The sequence below is a fragment of the Ptychodera flava genome, chromosome 2 (assembly GCF_041260155.1).
Source record: "Ptychodera flava strain L36383 chromosome 2, AS_Pfla_20210202, whole genome shotgun sequence".
In the NCBI taxonomy this organism is placed as follows: Eukaryota; Metazoa; Hemichordata; class Enteropneusta; family Ptychoderidae; genus Ptychodera; species Ptychodera flava.
In genome coordinates this window covers 52,132,907-52,152,155 of record NC_091929.1, presented here as the reverse complement: position 1 = coordinate 52,152,155, position 19,249 = coordinate 52,132,907, and the positions used below count along the sequence as shown (strand labels likewise).

The 19,249-nt window shown below is 37.8% G+C and overlaps 1 protein-coding gene across 2 annotated transcripts in view; it reads left to right on the top strand.

Annotated features, from left to right (window-relative positions):
* LOC139123450 (piggyBac transposable element-derived protein 4-like) overlaps positions 1-19,249 on the top strand; it is a 909,605-nt gene that overhangs the window by 308,871 nt on the left and 581,485 nt on the right. Inside the window, exons 1-2 of one of the 2 annotated variants that reach the window (XM_070689588.1) lie at positions 6,717-6,849; positions 8,514-8,557. The gene's annotated coding sequence lies outside the window, so the exon portion shown is untranslated. Of the gene's footprint in view, positions 1-6,716; positions 6,850-8,513; positions 8,838-19,249 lie in introns of those variants that run through there. The other variant, XR_011549681.1, reaches the window with a different exon arrangement.

Genomic DNA, 19,249 nt, shown 5'->3' with positions numbered 1-19,249 from the left:
AACAGTCTAAAGTGAAGGTTACTAGTTGAGTTCACAATATCATTTATGTACAACAAGAAAAGAATAGGCCCTAAAATTGACCCTTGTGGGACTCTGCATTTGATTGGCTTGTACGAGGAGGACTTGTTACCGATGGAGACTGTTTGCTGACGATTTGACAGGTAACTCTTAAACCACAGAAATGGTAAACCTCTTATTTTATAGTGTTCAAGCTTTTAAAGAATAATGCTGTGATTTAAAGTGTCACATGCATTGCGAAGATCAATGTAATTTGTAATTTTGTAATTTTATTAATTCAAGTCAATGCATCCATAAATTGATTTTCATGCATTTAATAAAATACATGGACATATACAGAAAAAAAATAAATAAATCAATAACTCAATAAAAAACCAGTAGTTTAAAGTTAAAAAACTAAAAATCAAAAGATAAGCATAACAAGTTAGTCAGCGCCGTGAATTCAATTAAAACAAGCAGGAAGTTGACATGCAAATCGGAAAGAAATGGCTCAAAAAAGAATAGACAGGCACAGTAAAGTATCAGACCATTGTCTAGTTTTTCAGCATTATCAGAGATGAGATCTGCTATAGCAAGTTTTGTGTTGTGTTTCTTACAAAATTCATATGACATTTTGAAAGAATATCGTGTCTGTCAAGGTAATTGATGAGATGTTTGTTAACAATTGACTTAAAAATTTTACTGAAAATGGGTAGAATGGAAATGGGGTGCATCTGAGGTAGAACCTTGTTTGTAGACCAGAATCACTTTTGCTATTTTTAATTGGTCAGTGAAAGTGCCATGGCAAAAATGAACAATTGATAATATGAGCAAACGGATGACTAATAACAGGTGTAGCATGTTGAAAAATGTTAGGGTGAATCTTGTCATGACCTATTGGTTTTTGGGGTCAAGACTTCCAATTTCGCTGATGATTTCTTGTTCACTGACAGGGTGAAAGAAAAACAAGTTTGGATAATGTCCATGTAAATAGTGGTGAAAGTCAACATTTGGTTTGATTTTAGCAGAAAGGTTTGGACCAATATTGGTTAAATCAGAAGTTTTGTAAGGAAGTTTCAATATGTGTTTGTGCTTTATTCGACATTTTGTTGGTTGTTTTTGATTTCGTGAAAAGTTTGTGTTTTGTCCTAATTGATTTCATTAGGCCAGAAGAAAGCCAGGGCTTGCGGATAGATTTAGAATTGTTCTTAACTAATCTAATTTGAACATGTTCATTCATGACTTCGAGAAAAATGTTGTTAAATATCTCATATGCCTCATTAGGATCGGAGTTATCATACATGGGCAGCCAAGATACATTATTTAAATCGTGTAAGAATGCGTTCTGGTTATAACTCCTGAAGTCATATTTGTAAGTATTTGTGTTGGAATTGACAACATGACTAAATTCTCTAAGCACGTCAATAATCGGATAATGATCTGAATTGTACCATTTTTAATGAAATAATTTGTAATATTGGTAACAAAATGATCAATAATAGCACTGGCTTGATTTGTGACTCTTGTTGGTGTGTTAATGATTTGGGAGAAATTATAAGAATTTACAAGTGTAAAGTAATTAGAAGATCGAGGAGCATCCGCTGACATATCAATATTCAAATCACCTAGGATAACACAACCTGACCTTTGGCTGACAGCTGGTGGAGGCAAGCCTCGAAAGTCTCAGTAAATTCATTGTAGTTTGTATTCGGTTTTCTATAGATAACACCGATTAGTTTTTTGTTATTAATGTGGGTATCAACTGAGATAGATTGACAGTGCATAATTTTGGAGGTGTGAATGCAAGTCAGAAACGGAGTACTCATCAACCTTTAGACACTTCTCTGTTGCAAGTAAGCAAATGAATGACGAGATATTTTAATTCTCGTAGAAAACGATATTATGCAAATTTACGCTAATGTCACTAAGGACGAAGATCACAGTGCCACATCTTAAATAGGGATTGGAGCCCCCTTTAAGCGATCAAGGTGGTATCTTCATCCCCTGCTGCTCCGGCAGGGAGAAAGAGAGAGAGAAAGAGCAACAATGAACTTGAAGGAAGGAGAGAAGAAGAAGAAGGAGACTCACGAAGAGAGATAGATAGACACTGATATGGAGTGGCGAAGAGAGAGAAAAATTGACGAAGGAAAGTAACTAAAAAGTGAGAAAATGGAACCTTCAAAGACAAATCGATTTACTTACCGAAACAGCTGGGCAAGTTACACAATTCCAATTCAATGTCATCTCCAATACATTTTTTTCCTCCGTTCCTACGGCTAGGGCTGTCACATTGCCTTTTTCGATATCGAAATGGAGAGTTATCTTGACAAGATGAGCTGCATTCTGACCAGGAAGCCCACTTCCCCCAACCACCATTTACAACTAAAAAGTAAATTAAACAGGTTCCAGATAAATTTCGTAATTTCTATTGTGTTTCGGAAAAGTACATTTTTCTTACTGTTTGAGTGTACATACATTTTCTCCTCTCTGTGGACAAATTAAAAATGACCTGAACTTTCTATAATCCAGTATTGTCCTTAAAAGACGGGTGCCGGGTAATAACCCGGCTGTTCTGCATTTTTTCCCGGCTACTTTTAACGTCATTAGATTGTTTTATAGACCTGTAATTTCGGGATTGCACTGCCAGCTGTTAGACGGCACACGCGTACGATTAGCAGACCCCTTTCCCGCATGGAACTGCAAAAACATAAAACAGTTTCTAAATACCCGTTTGTGGCTTTTTGAGCCCGATCTTTTATTTGTTAAATAGTGTGATTGGCTGATGGACGCGCCTATGGTGCTGTCTTTGTTACGAGCAGTGCAATTGGTTTGATTAGTATGAAGGTCATCTTAGGTCATGATTTTTAAGGTAGAATGCACCTCGGGGACAGACATTCAGAATCTTAAACTTTTACAATTCTCTTCTGATATACAGCATGTGGGAATTTATTTTAAAGCTCTTGGTAAAAGAAACTTTTTCACTGGCTTAGTTTTTCGAAATTCGAAAAAAAAAAAAATTTCTCCATGGAGTTAAGACAGGGATGGTGGCCATTTTGAATTTCTAATATCGGTAAATCTTGGGTAATTTGTTTCTCTAGTATCAAAATTTGCATGGTGACCCCCTATTTTTATTCTTGATTTTTGAAAGAGAATGATGAAAGATTCCTTGAGGAAAGTTTGAGCAAAAGTTTAAGCCTTTCACTTTCGAGGTGCATACTACCTAAATGATGGCGTCAAAAGAAATGTGGCGTCGGCCACTGGCACCTTGCCAATGGAATATTTTACCCGAAGAAAGCCCGTTCGAAAGGTATACTTGATTCCAAAAATATATTTAGTTTATGTATGAAAAACTTCAATTTCGCTGAATTTGTGAGAAAAAAGCGCCGAAAAGATGTGATTTTGATCGACGATTCGAAGTTCATGAGACTGAGATTTTCCGCCGCCGAGCTGGCTGCAAACGTCACAGTCACTACTACGAGTATGATCTTCTCAACAAATAAAGTTATTCTAAGAGCAATACCGACACATTTTCTAGATTTAAAAAATGAGCTAGAACTGATTTTTTTAGAAGCAACTGTTTATTTAAATAGGTATTTTTTTTCGTTCATTATTTTTATGTACTAGAATCCACGGTGACAGGCATGTGTGTTGCCGACCGTTGCCGTCCGGCGCATCATCGTCACGGCTCACAGCTTCACCGTGGCGCTGATCCCCTGTTGCTTAAGACAACAGGACAACACGTCGTGGATTCCGGCATGGGTTAAATTTCACTATGCTTCTCCATGTTCTCCATGTTGGGTTGCTCGATAGTGTCTTTCGATGGACCCTCTGAATCATTTTTAGTCCCCACGGACGAAGTCCGGCGGGACTTATAGATTGGGTCCCGTCTGTGCGTCCGTCCGTCCGTCCGTCCGTCCGTCATCAACAGTTTCTCAGACACTGCTGAACCAATTTCGTTTAAACTCGGCACAAAGGCATAGCACTATGACCTACAGATGCACCTCGATTTATTTTGTGATACGATCCAATATGGCCGCGAAGCGGCCATTTTGTTGCGATTTTTCATGTCTTTGGACCATAACTCAAACATCCTTGAACAGATTCTGTTCAAACTTGGCACAAAGGCATAACACTATGGCTTTATATCCATATTAAATTATATCACATACGATCCAATATGGGCGCGAGGCGGCCATTTTGTTGCGATTTTTCATGTCTTTGGACCATAACTCAGACATCCTTGAACATATTCTGTTCAACCTTGGCACAAAGGCATAACACTATGGCCTACATGTCCATGTCAAATTATTTTGCGATACGATCCAACATGGCCGCGAGGCGCCATTTTGTTTGCGATTTTTTCATGTCTTTGAACATAACTCAAATATCCTTGAACCGATTCTGTTCAAACTTTGCACAAAGGCATAACACTATGGCCTACATATGCTTGTCAAATTATATTGCGATACGATCAAATATGGGCGTGAGGCGGCCATTTTGTTGGGATCTTTCATGTTTTTGGATCATAACTCAGACATCCTTGAACAGATTCTGTTAAAACTTGGCACAAAGGCATAACACTATGGCCTTCATGTGCATGTAAAATTATTTTGCGATACGATCCAATATGGGCGTGAGGCAGCCATTTTGTTGCGATTTTTCATGTCTTTGGACCATAACTCAGACATCCTTGAACCGATTTTGTTCAAATTTGGCACAAAAGCAAAACATTATGCCCTTCATATGAACGCCACTTTATTTCATGATATGATCCAATATGGCCGACAGGCGTCCATTTTTTGCGATTTTCTCATGTCTCTGAACCATAACTCAAACATCCTTGAACTGATTTTGTTCAAACTTGGCACAAAGGCAAAGCACTATGGCATACATATGCATGTATCAATTAACCTTGTGATAGGATCCAATATGGCTGCAGAACTGCCATTTTGTTGGAATTTTGCATGTCTTTGAAGCATAATTCAAAGGTCATTAAACCCATTTTGTCCAAACTTGGCACAAAGATCAAGCACTATGGCACACATACATGTATACATGTCAATTTACTTCGTGACATGTTCCAATATGGCTGCCAGATTGTCATTTTTGGATTTTTTCATGTCTTTGAGGCTTAATCATATGCAAATATTCCTTATCCAATGTTGTTGAGACTTGGTACAAAGATAAAGTACTATGGCATACTTATGCATGTCTACTAATATTGTGCTACGATCCATATGGTCAATAGACAGCCATTTGATTTCAATTTTATAAACATAGGTCACTGTCCTTCAATGGACTGATTTTGTTCAAACGTGATATGGCTGCATTCTTGTGCACATTAATTTGTTTCATTATATGATCCAAAATGGCTGATTACAACAACATACCCGATCCCATACCATTTCGAAAATTCCACCAAACCATGTTTATAGTATGTGCTGTCATGACACTAGAGGCAGTGAGGGCATCGTTATGTGTGATGTAATCAAAAGTTCCTTTAGTGGTCAACACCGGCAGAGATGAGTCTTTTATTGAACGTTCCTCAGATTACTTTATTATGCAAGTCACAGGCCTGATGCACCCGTTGCATCAATGTCATTCCACAGCTACCTAGACACCAAAGATTATAACAAAATGGACAAGCGGGGACTGTGTCATCACGATGACTTGTTTTTCACGGACTCGTGGAGCAAATTTGAAGAAAATAGAGTTGTTTCCTTCCGACGCCTTGCTGCATATCTACTTTGATCAAATTTTGGGACAGCGAAACGGGATGATCGTGCGCGGTTTGCATTTAATTTGTTGCAACATTTCTGTCAATCACGCACTTTGTGTCATAAGTTTCAGAAACTATCGCTAGCCTGAAAATTAGCAACTGACATGGTAACGTGCCTCTGACTCGACGATGCCGATTTTTCAGACTACACTCAGAGAATCCGAAACTTTCCACATAAAATGAGTGACTGACAGAAATGTTGCAACAAATTTAATGTTAAGCGGGCTCTCATCTCGTCTTGATGTCGCCTAAGCTCAGTCGCGGAGAGTGCTTTTGCAACCGTTTGTGTATAGAAAACTCATAACAATGAAAAAATGCGTAGAGACTCAATCCAATGCGTAATATTATTACGCATTGGATCGACTCTCTACGCATTTTTTCATTGTTATGAGTTTTCTATATACGCATTTTTTTTCGTAAATGCGAACAATGTTACAGTGAATTATCTTACCGATGTTTTTCTTAAGAAAAACGAATGTGTAGAATAGAATGAGTTTGATGGTTAGCGGAAACTACTATGTGGTAATGAAGAATGGGAAATGAGCAAAAAAATTGAGCAGACAGCGGGTGATTTAAGATTAAATGTTACATCTTCACTGAAATAAAACCATAAGTGTGTTATAAATAATACAAACAAAACAAAATCATGTTTGTTTGTTTTGTTGTATGTGAACCACGTCTGTTAAGACCTCTAAGTGGTCCCCGACTTCAAAGTGGTCTCCGAAGTTGTAATTGAACTAATTTTTTACGCAGTCCAGGGATTTTTTCATTCATATATTTGCATAAAGTTGTTGAACTTTGTAACATTGCAAATACTATTCTGTTATTTTGGTCCTTTTTGATATATGCGCTCACTTTTATTACTTTTTCAAAATTCCGATGTATTTTACCATGCGAAACAGCCAAAACTGCACGTCATATTTTTTCACCTGGTTAGAGTGTCTCATATTAGCATCATGGGAGTTTGCGTTGCACACAGAGGCCATCTTGCTAAGTGGAGCTATTACAGTTAAGATCTAGCGACCTACCGATCACTGTACAAATCTCCATGGTTAAACCCCATCAGCATCTGAGTGAGTACCACCTCAAACAGTCACATAGTTTCAAGCTTGTTGCCCGAAGTTATATTTCATGCGAGTACTGATTGCCCGGCGTTACATGGCCTGGTGGAGGCCGTGTAAGACCTGTACGCATGGCTAAATGATGGCGTTTAGCTCTGCATGGCAGGGCTGTGTTTTACCGGCGTTATACGGCCTCCCACCACGCCGTATAACGCCGGTAACACACAGCCCTGCCATGCAGAGCTAGCCCTTCGTTAGCTCTGCATGGCAAGGCCGGCTGGGCTGTGTGTTACCGGCCAACGTCCCTCCACCCACGGGGAGGTTTACCGGCGTTATACGGCTTCCCACACATACACTGACCGCGTATGGTGGGGCCGTACAACGCCGGTAACACACAGCCAAGCCATGCCGAGCCAGCCCTGCGTACATGTTCTGGCGTGAGTGAGCTCATATTAAGCAGCTGTACTCTCTTTGCCAACTTAGATTAGTTTTACCTGTCCGGGTTATTTTTGGGAAAGGTGTTTTAAACACAATTTGTCAGGAATTTCCGTATCGAAATATACTCCAACACCCGAACCTAGCCCACTAAGCCCCAGGGCTGTATTGTGCACGCATAGGAAAGCAAATTTAGCTGCACAGAGTAGCCCACGGGCCGCAGCCGGCTTTTTTGGTCATTTTGATTTTTAGCTACTATAGACTGTAGTGAGAAGCTATTGGGATGGGTATCCGTCCGTCGTCAGTCTGTATGTATGTAGTATGTGTCCGTTTGTGAGGCGTCCATCCACTCAAATATCTTGAGAACCGCAGTACTTTCTGATTTGATATTTGTTGAGTACATGCAACATGGTATACAGCTCCCTAGGGATAACCCAAGTTAGATTTGTTCAAGTTGTGATGAAATATGCAAATCTGTATTTTTAAGGAATTTTTTCGTCATTTTTGGTCAAAACTTTATTTATCACAGTCTGCTAAAAAACTTTATTTCATCAGAACCACTCGTCTGACAGCTTTGATATTTGGTACACAGGCTCCTACAGATGAACTAAATATGATATATTGAATATATGATGAAACCAGAGAATAATTAAATTTTCAACAATAACAATACTTTTTATACATTACATGGTTTGTGTCAATAAACCAGTCAAGGGATATATCATCATGCTTCAGGGAGTAGAACAACAGACTGACATAGCTACACTACATAAAACAAGATTTCTGAAACAATAGCCAAAGGTTTAGCTTACACATCTTTAATTACAGTATATAATGTTTTCTGATGTAACTTCGGTATTAAAGGGATATAGTCGTCAGAACTGCGCCTGTGCGAGTTTCTTGTTTACAATCAATGTATTTCATGCACGATATCAAGATGCACCTCACCATCATAGCTGCAACATTTAAATTATACAATGATAGATTATGACAGACATGTTTTAACTTTCATCAATCACCATTGTGTCTTGGATACATTGTTGCCATGGGTGGTATGGGTCCCATCTGATCTTTGAGCGCAGTTCTGACGACTATATCCCTTGAAGTTAAATGATTATTTTAGCCAAGAAAAAAATGATGTGGATAGACAGTTTTAATTTACATATTTTTTGCAATTGTATTGTAACAAACACCTGAACAACAGGAAATAATGACATTTTTCATCATGTCTTTTTTATTAGATTGCACAATGGGTGGTTAACGTGGTGTCAGTTTATGAAGTAAGGTACAGTTCCAATTGACGATGGATGTCCTGAGCAACAAAGTGAAGATGAAAGAATGTAAAGGAAAATGAGGGCAACTTCATACATTAGCTCTACCAAGTTTGTTTAATATTACAATATTGTGAATAAAAGGATCATTGCAGTTATTAGTCCCCACGACTTATAGGTTTGGTCATGTCTGTGCATGCGTGCGTGCATGCGTGTGTGCGTCCGTACGTCCGTCCATTCACGCAGATATCTCAGACATGCCCTGGTCAATTTCTTTCAAACTTTGCACAAGGATAGTACCCCATACATATGCATGTCTATTTGTTTCACAGTACAATCAAATTTGGCCGTGTTAGAGGACTTTGTAGTTTACACCTCCATTGACTCCCATGTATAAGTCAGTTCTCCGTAGACTCCAATGTATAAGGCCAAGAAAAATAAAAATTTAGTTTTTCATCGTATTCATATTGCAAAAAGGATGCAGTGATACAGTTTTTAGTCCCTAGGATGAAGTCCAGGGGGCTTATAGATTGGGTCATGTCCGTCCGTTCGTCCATCCATCAGTTCACGCAGATATTTTGACACGTCACGTGACCTCGGTGACCTTGACCTCAAATATACATATTTGTCCATAACTCAGTAACCACAAGTGCTACACCCTTCATATATGGTATGACGGGACACCTTATGACGCCTCATACTCTACCTCATTAATTATGCACATATCTAATTCTGAGCCAGCGAATAGAGCTAGAGGTCTGATTTTGGTACATAGGGATAACTAAGGGATACAATGTTTTTGACAAAATGTCATGTGACCTCAAATATACGTATTTGTCCATTACTGAGTAACCACAAGAGCTACACCCTTCATATTTGGTATGATGGGACACCTAATGATGACACATCCTGTACCTCATTAATTATGCACATATCTAATTCTGAGCCAGCGAATAGAGCTAGAGGTCTGATTTTTGTTATATAGGGATAACTAAGGTTCACAATTTTTTTTGACAAAATGTCATGTGACCTCGATGACCTTTGACCCCAAATATACATTTATGTCCACAACTCAGTATCGACAAGTGCTACACCCTTCATATTTGGTATGAAGGGACACCTTATGACGACATATCCTCTACCTCATTAATTATGCACATATCTAATTTGGGCAAGCCAATAGAGCTAGATGTCTGATTTTTAGCTCATACTTGGTTTATATACAGGGGTTTCGTTAAAAGCCGGCCACCGGCCATATGAATGGCTGTAAGGCGATCACGGCCGCCTGTAATTACCTGAAAATCATGTAAATTGTTGTGCCGCTTACAGGAATGAATAGCTGGTAACAAACGGCATATCGGCAAAAGTTTACAATGATCTGTATCCTTAATGCTGAATTACTTGTTTCAACACTTTTGCGGCGTTTTCAGTGAAAATTTTGTGTTCATTCGTTCGCTTTTGTCGATCACGCAATGCCTCGCTCAGCTATTACAGATGTAGGTACCGGTACCGCACGGAATGCGTCAAAGTACACAGGGTGGTTTGAGGTTAGGGGTCATTGAGCGTGTGCAGTAACGCAACATTGCGACGGTCATGAGATGTGGATGAACCGTGAAGTGATTTAGTTGAGTCGAAATGGAGAAATACAGACGGGTTGATGAAGAAAGGTACAGCCGATGGCAATTTCTCAGATCATATTGATACTTTTGCGGCGTTTCATGAATATTTATTTGGAAATGTTTCTTCTGAATGCATCAGCAATCGCCCCTACCGCGATCCATGGCCGTGGATTGTAAAATGTAAGCAACACCTTGGCATCGGTAGTCGACGTTCGTTCTCGGATTTTAATGATTTTCTTTACGTTTGACTTAATTGCCTTAACTCTGTGGGCATATAAATATCAAGACTGAATAAATTGAAGGTGTAAACTTTAGCAGACTGTGACGTTTAGCGGTAGGCTGTAGCACAGTCGTCATACACGGCAATGCAGGAAGTCAGGAAATGGAATAACCGGCCATGGCTGCTATAGCCTGCACCTATCGCTTTCCTGCACCAAAAGCCGTAATAATTCATTCAATAAACCAGCATTGATGGCTTCCAATACATCTCTGAATTCATATCTTGTATGCTTTTGTGTTGAAGACGATGCATTTTTGAGTGTGGTTTCCAAAAAACGAACACTTTCATAAAACGAACACTTTTTTACAACAGCTGCCGTTGATGATTTGAAAGTAAATCAAGGCTATCTAATGTTGGTCCTGATCGTTTGAAACATGTAAATAAAGTAGAAATGCCGAGCGACTGGGGGCTAGTGTACTAAGGTTAAAGTCAAAATTCATAAAAAAATTCATTCTGTTCTACCAACAATCATTGGAAATGACTATTTTCAGTGGAGAACCACAGAGGCAAACTGCATCCTAAATTGTACAAGTGGGATTACAATAGCTGCTAAAGTTCTTTGGCTGGATGCAGATTCCTTTGTAGATCATCAGATCATATAACATATTTCTGTAAGCAATTCTTGAAATAAAAAATGTAACTTACCATTTATGGTTGATGAACTGTTTTGTCCAGTTTTTATAGCAAATATGGAACCGTGTATTGGTGGGCGGGGGGGGGGGGGTATGTGTCGTATAACCAAACATCCACATGCTTGGTGGTTGGTATGGCTTGGCCCCCTGTAATTTTCATATGGCCCCCTGTTTCAAAACTTAGTGAAACCCCTGTATATATAAATACCAAAAAAGAGCTTATATGATGAGGTCTAAATGTCTGTATATTTGTTGGTATGTGCGGATGTATGTCCGTCACACACAAGGCTCCCATACCGCCAAAGCTACAGTCTCAGTATTTGGTGTACAGGTAGATGTTGGGGTTGAGATGTGAATTTGTTCAAATAACACATCAGTGTCAAAAATGTGCAAATAGTAAGAAAAAGCAAAATTCTGAAACAGGCTTGAAACAGGCTTACTCCACTGACTTAAGTCACTTCCTGTCATTGTCATTGAACTGTTACATATTAACAGACCTGCTCAAACCATAGACAGTAGAGGGGAGGAAGACCGTCAGTAGAGGGGAGGAAGACCGTCCATGGTCAAACTAAGGCACTAAGGGGGCTAGCTGCATTTCTGCTATGCATGTTGCTAAAGTTGACCTCCAGTACTTAAAGCTTCAGACCTTAATTACTTTTGTCATTCTTGTTTTTCTGGTTTAATGTTTCTTGTTGTTTTTCTGGTTGTACTGTGCAGAAATCATTGTCATAACATCAACGTAGAATTTCCTGCACTGAACAGATAGAAACAACATTTATTGTTGATCTTTTGTACCCATACTGGTATGTTACAATTCTGATCAAATTTGAGCGACACCGTATAATTGCGATATTTTTGTTATATAGCGATAACTATGGGATTCAATTCTTTTAACAAAATGTAAAATTACCTCGATGACCTTTGACATTGATTTCACAAATACTACCATAGCCTTCCATGTTTTTGCATATGTGCTGTATTTCTCTATTGCCCCTGTGCACCGAGATGTCTCGAAACCCGGTTATCGCTGCTTTGCAGCTATATTTGAGAGTAGTTATTTTACTTTATAGAGAAAAACTGTTCTTGTGCTTTATTAACTCTCCTGTTAAAATTTATGTACAGTCAAATATTTTTTTTTCGATAAATAATGCTTAATATCTACTTGTATGTGTGTATAAGATTGAGTATATAAGTCAGAGTTACTTGTAGGATTATTCTACATTTCTACTGATTTATCAAACATTTTGTATGGTATTGAAAATATACGACTCCTAAATGTCCGTAAAGGTGTCCACAGAAAATCCGCTTGATTACTTGCTCCTACAGCTTTGTTCAGCTTCTTTTAAGGTAAACAAAACAATGTGATGACTTGAAAAATGTAACATGCCAGCTGTGAAGTATCAGGTATAAAGGACTATAGTACACTTCCTTGGATTTTTGTCAACTTTTAGTTTGTTTGAATAAGGAAATCGGTTTGACTCGAAAAGCGTCCTTTGACTTCAAAGTGGTCCCCACGAAATTCGAATGATTGTACACTCTGTCTGGTTTATTAAACTTCTTTTTTTTTGTAATTGAAGAAATGTTCTAACTTGAAAAATGCAACATGCGACCTGTGAAGTATCAGGTGTTAATAGGACTATAGTACACTTCCTTGATTTTTGTCAACGCAAGTAGGTTAAGGCATGGGCGTCAAACGTTATCATGAATATGCATAGACTCATGAATATTAATAAAACAACACTGCCCACACATGAGATAACAACAGAAAATCTCTAAAATCATATCACAAACAAAGTTCCTAACTGGAACATCATCGAGCCAACGAAGTGACAAAGGACACACTAGTGTTCACAACAAAAGATAGCCCATAAGCACTGTGTGGAACTTCGAACACATAGAATAGGCCAATCATCGCGTACAAACGAAATCCATACATCAGCCATCCTGAGGCCAAAGTCCACGGCATGAGGAACGAGGTGACAAGGGTTAATGAACAGAGTCGGACACAAAACGATCCAAACATGAGTATTCTTGCTTCCCTGCAAGAAGAATGCAGAGATCAACAACATACATACAATATAAATTAAGGAAGAGATCATGTGCTTATGTCATGGAGATACATTTGGTATCTCCATGTTTATTTAAGCCACTAAGGAACGAACTGGTAGGAAACGTGGGGTCAAAAGGTCACGGTGGTCTGAGACATACTTCCACGTCTCACCATGGCTATAACACCAATTTGTAAATTTTCTCACTAACAACCTTACCCGATACAAACAGAAAACACATAAAAGCACAAACAAGACAAGAGGGATGATGTGTGCAGCCACTTTCAACTTAAATTACAAATGTTTCAGTAACAGGCGACGGGGTCATGACCTTTTGGATTGCTTGCGAGATGGCCCGATCGCGCACAAAGCGACCAGATTTCTTTCGAAAATTCCAACTTGTAGATTGCATTTTTTCCCTGAAATTTTGCTATCCCCAAACTAAGGCTTAAAATATCTTTACAACAATACCTTAAACATGTATGATCAGGTAGCGTTTCTCTAAAATATCACCGAAACTAAACCAAGAATTGACTTTTCCTACAAATCGTACGTATTGGCGCAAATTTGAGGCGATTAACTCAGGAATTTCTTATTGTAAAGGATGTTGATCGATTGTACTGAACCCATTCTATTATCATATGCCGAAAAAACATAGTTTAAATGTGGTTTACAAGTTGGAATATGCCGATAAATAATATACGCGATTTTGGCGCAAAAAATGTCAATAAGAAAATTACGTGACACCTTTTATGCAAATTTAGATGACATAAACTGAAAGAGCTATCAAAACTACGTATGTGTACCAAATTTCATCAAAATATGACCAGTAGTTTTTGAGAAATGAAATTCAACTCGAAATTCGGTCTGGACCCCTGCTTGACCCCTGCCTTAACTCACTTGCGAATTTTAAGTATTGAGTAAGAGAAAGAGTTTGACTCCAAAAGCGTCCTATTGACTTCAATGTGGTCCCCGAGAAATTCGAATGATTGTACACTGTCTTTGCTGAATTCAACATATTTTATGTTGTAGAAAAGAATGGTTGACTTGAAAAATGTTACATGAGACCTGTGAAGTATCGGGTATTAATAGGACTAAATTACACTTCCTTTTTTGTCAAACATTTTAGTATTGAATAAAGAAAATCAATTTGACTCCAAAAGTGTCCCTTTGACTTAAAAGTGGTCCCCGAAAACTTGGGATGATTTTACCCTCTCTCTTTCTGTATTCAACACTGTTTATGTTATTAAAAGAATGTGTTGACTTGAAAAATGTAACATGCGAACTGTGAACTATCAGGTATTAATAGGACTATAGTACACTTCCCTCGATTTTTGTAAACTTTTAGTATTGAATAAAGAAAATCAGTTTGACACCAAAAGTGTCCTTTTGACTTCAAAGTGGTCCCCGAAGACTTTGGATGATATTAGGCTCTCTGCGCTGTTTTCATCATCGTTTATGTTATTGAAATAATTAAATATGTTGACTAGAAAAATGTAATATGCGACCCGTGAAGTATCAGGTAAATAGGATTTTTGTACACTTTCTTTTTTGTCAAACATTTATTATTGAATAACGAATATCAGTTTGACTCCAAAAGTGTCCTTTTAACTTCAAAGTGGTCCCCGAAAACTTGGGCTGATTTTACGCTGTCTCTTTATGTGTTGAACATCGTTTATGTTATTAAAAGAATGTGTTGACTTAAAAATGTTACATGAGACCTGTGAAGTATCGGGTATTAATAGGACTAAAGTACACTTCCTTTTTTGTCAAACATTTAGTATTGAATAAAGAAAATCAATTTGACTCCAAAAGTGTCCTTTTGACTTAAAAGTGGTCCCCGAAAACTTGGGATGATTTTACGCTCTCTCTTCCTGTATTCAACACTGTTTATGTTATTAAAAGAATGTGTTGACTTAAAAATGTAACGTGCGACCTGTGAAGTATCAGGTATTAATAGGACTATAGTACACTTCCTTCGATTTTTGTCAATTTTTAGTATTGAGTAAAGAAAATCAATTTGACTCCAAAAGTGTCCCTTTGACTTCAAAATGGTCCCCGAAGACTTAGGATGATTTTACGCCCTCTGTGCTGTTTTCATCATCGTTTATGTAATGGAAATAATGTATTGACTTGAAAAATGTAACTTGCGACCCGTGAAGAATCAGGTTGTAATAGGACTAGAGTACGCCTCTTTTGATTTTTGTCAACTTTTAATGTTGAATAAAGCAAATCAGTTTGACTCCAAAAGTGTCCTTTTGACTTCAAAGTGGTCCCGAAGACTTAGGATGATTTTACGCTTTCTCGGCTGTATTAACCATCGTTTATGTTATTAAAAATAATTGTTGACTTGAAAATGTAACATGCGACCCGTAAAGAATCGGGTATTAATAGGACTATAGTACACCTCTTTTGAGTTTCGTCAACTTTTAATATTGAATAAAGCAAATCAGTTTGACTCCAAAAGTGTCCTTTTGACTTCAAAGTGGTCCCCCAAAACTTGGGATGATTTTACGCTCTCTATTCCTGTATTCAACATCGTTTATGTTATTAAAAGAATGTGTTGACTTAAAAACGTAACATAAGACCTGTGAACTATCGGGTATTAATAGGAATATTCTAAACTTACCTTTTTTGTCAAACATTTAGTATTTAATAAAGAAAATCAGTTTGACTCCAAAAGTGTCCTTTTGGCTTAAAAGTGGTCCCCAAAATCTCTCTCTCTCTGCTGTATTAATCATCGTTTCTGTTATTGAAAGAATGTGTTGACTTGAAAAATGTAACATGCGACCTGTGAAGTATCAGGTATTAATAGGACTATAGTACACTTCCTTCGAATTTTGTCAACTTTTAGTATTGGATCTTCACAATGACTTTGACTCCAAAAGTGTCCTTTTGACTTCAAAGTGGTCCCTGAAGACTTGGGATGATTTTACGCTTTCTCTGCTGTATTCATCATCGTTTATGTTATTGAAAGAATGTGTTGACTTGAAAATGTAACATGCGACCTTCGAAGTATTAGGTATTAATAAGACAAGAGTACACTTCCTTTTTTGTCCAACTTTTAGTATTGAATAAAGACAATCAGTACGACTTCAAAATTGTCCTCTTGACTTCAAAGGTGTCCCCTTGAAAATTTGGATAATTTTACGCTCCGTCTGCAGTATTCAACTTTTTAGGTAATGTATTACTTCAATCGCGTGACTTTCTATGGTACATAATGGATTTTTTTAAAATATAAAGAAAAATACAAACTCTTAAAAATGTACCTCGAGTCCTGTTCATATGTATTTCATATCTGTGCATTCGTAGCACAATGCTGAGGCGTATAGATCGCATTCGTGTCAAGGGATATTGCTTTAGAACCGCTGTTAATCTGTCCATGGACCTTTTACGTAGTTTTCTACGACACCAGTCAGTTTTTTAATTTACTTCGCAAAATAATGAAATAGCGTAGTCTTTGAATAAATGAATATGTACCTACTTTATCTCTGACTACCTATGACTCATCTCCTACTTCCGTTAATTATGTCGAATGTGGCAACATCTAATTTCAGCCGTTTTTAAGAGCCGTCGACTGTTTCTGCTCGGTTCTGAACTTTTGACAGATCAAAAGAATTCAATACGTTTTACGCGAGAGGGGAAACGTTGCAGAGTTCGGCTCACGGGAAAATGGTTGAAAATACATGTTTATATTATCGAGGTAGCTAGCAGAAGTAGACAATGGGTCGTGAACCGACCAGTGTTACAGTACTGGTCGAAGTAAACTACCAAAAATGTCTATGGGCTGGCTTTTGGCGATGAATTTTTGACCCGCAAGTGCGATTGATACGCCACAGCACTGCTGCAAATTGTATTTCATATCCGTTTATGTATTTAAGAGCAGCGATTAGAATGACTTCCAAATGTCGATATGACTTCAAACGAGTCATTTTATAGATAAGTCATGATTGATATAGACACTAGCCCTCCCCATTGTTAATTCTATGTTCCGCCCTTATTTTGTTTATTTTTTCCCAACTTTAGGTATTAAATACTAAAATAGCTGCTGATATTTCATCAGAAACGTCCATGTGACAACAAATGCGTCCATTATGCGGTCGGTGTCGTCAGACTTGAGTTTGACCCCCTATCTTACCGGACATTTAGGATGGGAACCACTTTGAAGTCGGGGACCACTTAGAGGTCTTAAACACACGTCTAAGACACACACAAAAACTACTGTTTCAGTCTCAGCTAAATGTCACCTCAGATGCCACCAGAGAACACCATTTCCACTCCAAAATTTCATTTTTTGCCTTGCGAGAGGGGCGACACCCCCCTCTCGCGCTCTCCCCCCTCGTTCGCTACGCTCACTCGCCGCTCGGTCGCTTCGCTTCCTCGCAGTCCACCCGTCTACTTTCTTAAATTACCCAGCTACTTTTAAATATAAGGACAACACTGACTAATCACTTTCAATTTTAGGCGTTTTATATGCCCGAAGAGTTGAAGTAGTCAAAAGTTTAGCCTCTGTTACTCATACAAAGTGATTACATGTAAAATCAAAGAACGAACTACCCTGCGTACAGATCTGTGTATTCCCGGCATTATACGGCATAACGCCAGGAACACAGAGACCTGTAAGCAAGGCTAAGAACGAACGTGAGAGGCAAGCTGTGTGCAATCAACGACCACTGATTGCAGACGGCGTTTACTGATGCATTGAGAAGGAACATTTACCGAGAGTCATTCATAAAATGCCGTATAAGTATCAATAAGATTTGCGAAATTGGCTGTACCTATCATCATGCGTACTACTGCAGATCCTCAATGACCCTAACAATCATCCTGTTATGTACATTTGAATAAACGTGTTCTGTGCTGTATATACGCTGATAAGCCTATTGGCGCCAGCACGATTATTGTTGCGAGTCAAAGAACAATAAAAATTCAATGAAAATTCCGTAAAGTGTTTAAAACAAGTAGTCAAGCATTATGACTAGGGATTGTTATGAACTTTTGCCGATGTGCTGTATTTGTTACCAGCCAAGCAGCGAAAGGATTTCAAGTTTTTTAAGGTACTACAAGCACCTTTAAAAAACTTTCACAGTCTTTATTTTACAAATTATGTAGAAAGGAAATGATATAAAGTATTAAAAAGATTAATTTTGTAGTTTATTTCCCATCTGAAATTTATTATCAACTATATTGTCCAATGAATGTTCTACTTTACAATATTGTCAAATATATCCGGGTTCACATATAAAGTTGACAAATATATTGCATAATCTTAAAATATTGTTAAATTTATTTGGTTACGTAAAATCATTGCAACATAGATTTTCAAATAATAGGAAGTTGTCACCTGTTATTAATATTCAGAATACTATTTGCTAAAGCAAGAATGAACGTCAGATAATGAGATAAGGTATTCAATGGTAATATATATATATATATATATATATATATATATATATATATATATATATATATATATATATATATATCTATATTGTATTTATACAAATATACATTATATACATATATACATATAATATAATATATCGCTTGTTCATGTTAGAGTAGCTCAATGCTTTATCGATGATTGACCATGAAATGTCAAAGTCTTGTCCCTTATTTCTCAAGTTCCATATATATTTTGATAACTCGGTGTCGTTTTTGTATCTCTCGTTGCGGAACGACTTCATGTGATTCGTGTAGCGCGTCTTGAAGGTATTGTCAGTGAGGCTGATATAAACCCTCTCTCCGTTGTCCTCCGTTGATACGTTGGCCTTGTAAACCACGCCTTTGACTTGACAGTTACCCTTCAAAGGGCATGCCGACTTAACCCTGCAATTGCAATTAGCTGGTTGGTCCTTAAGCTGTTCTCCGGAGATTACCCTCTTATTGTGCGATTTGATTATACTTGCCATATTCCTCATACAGCTATAACTCACTTTAATTGTGTTTCTGTTGAAGATCTTGTGAAGCTTCGACCCCTTTGGAAAATATTTATCGACAAGTTGGAGAAATTTCCTGCCTAAGTTAGTCTCCACGTTCTTGCTGAAAGGGGGGTTGAACCACGTGATATGACGCTTCCTGTTATTGCTTCTCCTCGCTGATTGGTTGGTCTTGGTGAATTCAATTT